We start from the raw sequence: 6,657 nt of genomic DNA on the forward strand, positions 1-6,657 counted from the left end.
TATTGTGATTTCCAGGTCTGTGAAGGATTATATTGGTAACTTAATGGGTATTGCTTTAAATCTGTAGATTGCCTTTGGTAGGTTGGACATTTTAACAATGTTGATTCTTCCTGTCCATGAGCATGAAATATTTTTCCATTTGCTTGTGTCTTCTTGAATTTCTTTGAGCAGTGTTTTTTAGTTCTAATAGTAAATTTCTTTCACTTCTCTGGTTAGGAATATGCTGAGGTATTTCATTTTTTGTGTGGCTATTGTGAATGGGATTGTGCTTTTTATTTGAGTCTCTGCCTGAAAGCAGGATTTACTGAGAGGACAGAGAAACTTCCACAGTGGGAGGAACCTGAAGGTGTTGCCCCTATTTTTATTTTTGAGTCAGTGTCTCACGCCATTGCCCAGGCTAGAGTGTAGTAACGTATTAGTGCTCACTACAGCCTCAACCTCCTTGGCTCAAGCTATCCTCCCACCTCAGCCTCCCAAGAGGCTGGGACTACATGTGTTTGGGGCACTACATGCAAAGTTTACAAGGTGATTTTGAGCAGTCAAGACCCTAAACAAAGCCGTAAAGCAGAAACAGTGTATTATTGAAACTTCCCATGTCTCTAGAGGTCTGCTTGTCACTCTGCCCTTTCCCAGGCAGCCCCTTCCAAACCAGTAGCTCACTTAGCTAAGCGCTAACTGGTAAGCGTGAGGTGTTAGCTGCTGATAAGCTTCAAATGTGACCTCTTCTCAGTCATGCTCATTTTCTCCCGTGGTCTAAAATGACCAAGAAAGAAGGGCATGGTGGCTCACGCCTGTAGTCCCAGTGATTTGGGGGCCTGAAGTAGAAAGATCTCTTGAGTCTAGGAGTTTTGAGACCAGACTAGGTGACAGAATGGGACTAGGTCTATTTATTTTCTAAATAAATAAATACAAAATTAAAGAAGAAGACAGAAGGAAGGAAGGAAGAAAGGAAAGAAGGAAGGGGAAGAAAGAAAAAGAAAGAAAGAAAGGGCTGGGAAGTGGAGCCTCATGTCTATGATCCCAGCACTTTGGGAGGCCAAGGTGGGAGGATCACTTGAGCCCAGGAATTTGAGACCAGCCTGGGTAACATAGCCAGACCTCATCTCTATAAATTTTTTTAAAAAATTACCTGAGTGTGGTGGTGGGTGCCTATAGACTCAGCTACTTGGGAGGCTGAGGTGGAAGGATCACTTGAGCCCAAGAGGTAGAGGCTGCAGTGACCCATGATCATGCCACTGCATTTCAGCCTGGGTGACAGAGTGAGACCTTGACTTTAAAAAAAAAAAGGAAGGAAAGAAAGAAAAGTAACAAAAAGAGGAAGGAAGGAAGGTAGGTAGGTAGGTGGGACCAGACAGAGTGGCAGCTGTTGCATGTGTATGCCATTGTCTGCCCAGGGCCTGGGGCCATGCAGGGCTGTCAAGCCCACAATGTCCATGGCTGTTCACATTCGCCAACACCCTTCACCTTGCAGATCTTCTTTTTTTTTGAGTTGGAGTCTCACTCTCTCACCCAGACTGGAGTGCAGTGGCCTCTCCTGGCCACCGCAGCCTCGACCTGTTGGGCTCTGGCAATCCTTCCACCTCAGCCTTCCAAGTAGCTGGAACTACAGGTGTGCGCTACCACACCCGGCTCAGAGGAAGAACTTTTTGGCAAAAACCTTGCCAAGAACTCCTTGTTCAATGGTAAGTTCAAATCCCTACTGCATTCTATATTACTGTTCCAGACTCCCAGAGTGGAGACATTCAGGAAGAAAAAAACCCCACATGCAAAACTTTTACATAGTGAAGAGCTCCAATCTAACTTAGTTCAAACACTTGCGGCCCAGGCACACCTAGACAGAGACGAGGAGAGCGTCACTTCATTGCTGTGCCAGGAGCTCTAATTAGCATTGGAAATAGCTGCCCAGCTAGCGGGGGTCTAGCATGCTCAGATGCCCATCAAGGTGGCGATGGACAATGTGTTAGACACCATTAAAATACACACAGTGACCCACACATGCACAACCTATTCCTACTGTTAAGGACTTTTCTGGCAACCAATTACAATAGTACCAAAATAAACCATGTACACATCTCAATAACTTTCTAATGTCAATTCTGCTCAAAACAGATTTCCCATGACCACAGGCTTCACCAAGTGATAGAAGCTGAAGTAGACAGACAACTAAGACACGCCTCCTTTCAAAGATACTTGTGGTAAACTGGCGAACATTGACACAAAACCACCAATCACAGCACAGAGTGTTTTGTGCCGGGAGAGCAGATATAACCCAGCCATGCATGAAGAGAGTGTGAAGGTAACAAAGATGGCTTCCTAAAGGAAATGTTGCAAGAGTAAGTGGGACTTTGAACAAAGGCCTCCCTTCTTTGGCAGAAAGGGTTCTACAATGGAAACTCAACCCAAACGAGGGCCAACGTTGGGCAGTAGGGATACTGGCTCCATTCTATCTACCCCACTACTCTGGCCCCCCAGTTTCCTTTGAGTCGCCCCAAAGAGATTACCAGCATGAGTAGACAGAGAGGTGGAATCCCCTTTCTCAAGCTTTCTATTTATTTGTTGCAGCCAAGCAGTTAATTAATTTTGGGAGTTTCTAAAGAGTGATTCTAGCATTCCCATCCAAATCAATGAAGCAAATATTTACTGAGGTTGTTTTCCAGAGTGTTCAAGTTCATTCTTTCTTGTTTTAACACTGAAAAGGGTGTCTTTGAGACCAGCAGCTTAGGAGGGCTGCTTAGGCATTTGCTGGTTGCCATTTTTAGTAGCTCAGCTGTAACTAAGGATTTTGACCACCAACTGAACTTTCAGCACTACTTTTACTCAAGGACCTGGTCATAAAGGCTGTTCTTGGCTCAGCGAGACCTTGTCCCACCTCCATTCCTATGGCTACTTCTCCAAACAGCCATGTCAACATTCATTCTGTTCACTCAACCCAGATCACACTTGGAGGGCATTACAACCCAACTAAAATGTTTAAAATGGGGTCAATTATAAGATGCTTGAGGAAGGTTGACACAATAAAACCTCAAGGATCAGTGCCATGGAAGAAATATGAACCCAGCACCTTTCAGTCCAAGGAAGAGAAAATTAGGGACAGCTCCTATATTCGGAACCTGAATATTTCCTCTGGATGAGGTGTACATGCAGGCATTAGACTGCCCCCAAACACCGTTTAGTTTGAGAAGATTTGCTTGAGAATTACAAGTAGATGCATCAAAAGTTAAGGAGAATGACTAAGAGTATCTTAGAGTGGAAGGAGGCTATCTTGGGGCTGAGCATATCTGTTGAAGTATGGAGCAGAACAGTATCAGTAACCACTCAGAGGTTCAAGTGCAATGGGTTCTGCGATTGTCTTCTTCAATTAAACAATCAGTATATTCACACCCTCTCCCCCTCTCCACTTCTAATTCTCCTCTTCCTGCTTTTTTCTATTCCTCTCCCTCTTTCTTTACCCTCCTCTATCACTCTACCACAGCTCCCCACTCTTTCTCCCTGACTCTTTTTTTCCCCCACACATAAAAACAGAGCATGTTTTTTGGGGAAAATTTTTTTACCCTGTCTTCGTACTCTAATCGAAAATAAATTTTAAATTGATTGAATAGATAAATGTTAAATAAGAAAATATGACAGAACTAAAAAAATAACTCCACAAGGATTCAATTCTGGTCAGAGAAGATGTATGTGAGCAATATAAAAGTGGCAGAAACCACAGATAAAAGAGACTGAGAGGGTGGCCAAAATTAACATTTTAAAAACCATCTGTGTCATAAAAAAACATAAAGAAAAGGAAAAAGCGTGAACAAACCAAAGAGGTTTGTTTTTTTTTTTGTAATTAAATGAGAAATCAGTAGCAGAATAACAAAAGAATATTTGGTAATTAAAAAATACAATAACCAAAATTAAAAGTTTACTGTTTTTATGTAATGATTTCTTTCCTTTAGGGCATGTACCCAGTAGTGAGATTGCTGGATCAAAAGGTGGCTCTGTTTTTAGTTCTTTGAGAAATCTCCACATTGTTTTCCATAGAGGTTGTACTAATTTACATTCCCACCACATTGTTAAGTGTTCTTTTTTCTCTGCATTCTCACTAACTCTGTTGTTTTGGGCTTTTTAATAATAGTCATTCTGGCTGGTATAAGATGGTATTTTATTGTTGTTTTGATTTGTATTTCTCTGATTAGTGATGTTGAATTTTTTATATGCTTTTTGACCATTTGAATGTCTTTGAAAAATGTCTGTTCATGTTATTTCCCTATTTTTTTTTTTGTTGAGGTCTGATTATGACCCGCTACAGGCTTGACTTACTGAGCCCAGGCAATCCGTCCTCAGCCTCCCAAGTATCTGTCACCCTGACTCTTATTCTTTATGGGTCTCATTTTCCAGTGGCATTTGCTAGGTATTATTGAATTTGCCTTTACCACTCAATCACATCCTTATCTACTTCACCAAGAAGATCAGACCCAGCCCCCAAATCAGAACTCCTAGGTTATTACAGTCAAATTCCAACCAAGAAGCTCGAGGAGATAACCTAGAAAAGAGAGTTTTGCAAAAGCCACCCTGGGATGGATGAATTGACTAAATAAAAAAGAAATGTTACTTTCTTATAGATGAACCAAATAAAATTTGGATGACTAAAAAGATAGGATGACCAGATGGAGAGGTGAATTGCTGGCTCCAGTCTATGGTCTTCCGTATTCTGGAAAACAAATCTCCATATCCAATAGTCTCTTATGTGATCACTGTATAGATTCCACTGCTTTCATTTTTTCATCAATAATTTCCTCCTCTTACAGTAGCCTGATGAAACACCATCCTACTAAGTCCTATGTTCACATCTAGTTTTTATCTCTTTTTTGCTGTTCTTAATGGCAACCAGTGGTCATCAACCTGAAGTTGTTTCCTCTCTTGGCTTCTGCATCAAAGTCATTCTCTCTCTCTCTCTCTCTCTCTCTCTCTCTTTCTCTCTCTCTCTCTCTCTCTCTCTCTCTCTCTCTCTCTCTCTCTCACACACACACACACACACACACACACAAACACAGACACTTTCAGTCAGTATGGTGAATTGGACTGATAGATAAATATCCACTCTATTATTTTAAATACAGATAAATTTTGAACTATTACCAGCTTTAATACATATATAATACATTGAAGTAACCCAGAAATATAGTGAATCTCAATGCCAGAACAGGAGCTGAAACATAAATCACTCACAGGGGTGTCATTCTATACCACTGAAGTATCATTCAAAGATGGAAGGAAATAAAGACATCTTCAGACACTCAAGGATTTAGAGTTTGCTATCTATCGATTATCAGTCGAAGTATTACTAAATGATGCACAAGAAAGAAATTAAAGTTAAAGGAAGGTATGGTATGCAAAGAGTAATAATCAGTAAATGAATTGTTAACAAAATTGTTGGGAAATCTAAATAAGATTTAAAAATTTAGAAAGGAGCTATTTTGAAAGAAGGAATAAAGAAAATTCAACCCATCCAAAAGAAGACTGGAAAGGTAAAATATATATAATAAATAGAAATCACTAAATAATATGGAAAGCATAAGTCCAAATATATTAATATTAATAAATAGAAATCACTAAATAAGATGGAAAGCATAAGTCCAAATATATTAATATTCATGATATCCATAATGACACTCAATGAGCAACATAAAGAAAAAAGCAATAAAGAAAAAAGGAAATACTCATAAGAGTCACAATGTAAGAAAACTGATATAAAAAGTTAAAAGATAAAGGTAGGAGAAAATATATACAGGCAACTAATAATAACAATTTAAATAATGTATAATTGTAATATTAGATAATAGGGAATTTAAGGAAACAAATATTATTAGAATTAAAGAAGAGCACCATATGTTGAGTAGGAAGAAAGAAAGTTAAAAAAAAAAAAAAAAAAAACCTCCAGAATATATAATCTATTTGGAACCAATAAAATAACATTAAAATTTATGAAGTAGAAATCAGCTAAATTGCAAGGAAAAATCTTTCTCAAAATTGCTAGACAGAATCTGGCATGATGGTTCACACCTATAATTGTAGCACTTTGTGAGGTAGAGGCAGGAGGACTGGATGAACCCAGGAGTTTGATACCAGTCTAGGCAACATAATAAGACATCATCTTTACTAAACAAACAAACAAACAAACAAACAAATAAATATGCTGGGCGTTGTGGCATGCACCTGTATTTCCAGCTACTCAGGAGCCTGAGGTAGAAGGATTGCCTGAGCCCAGGAGGTTGAGGCTGTGGTGAGCTATGATTGTGTAACTACACTCCAGGTTGGGCAACAGAGTGAGACCCCCAACTAGAAACAACAACAACAAAAAACTGCTAGAGTGAGGTAAATGGTCATTATATCTACAACTCACTCTCAAGTTATTCAGAAAATAGACTAGATCTTGATCTAAACCTAGATATAATTAATAATAAAGAGTGATAAAATGTTGACATCTTGGGAAACTATGTGAGGGAATATGAAAATTTTGTGTACTATTTTTGCAATCATATTATAAATATGAAATAAAAATGTTTAAGTTTAGCTGGGCTCAGTGGCTCAGCCTGTAATCCCATGCTTTGGGACGCCGAGGTGAGTGAATTGCCTGAACCCGTGGGTTCAAGACCCACCTGGGCAACTTGGCGA

The sequence above is a fragment of the Carlito syrichta genome, unplaced genomic scaffold, assembly GCF_000164805.1.
Source record: "Carlito syrichta isolate Samal-C Ts95f unplaced genomic scaffold, Tarsius_syrichta-2.0.1 Scaffold316383, whole genome shotgun sequence".
Lineage (NCBI taxonomy): Eukaryota > Metazoa > Chordata > Mammalia > Primates > Tarsiidae > Carlito > Carlito syrichta.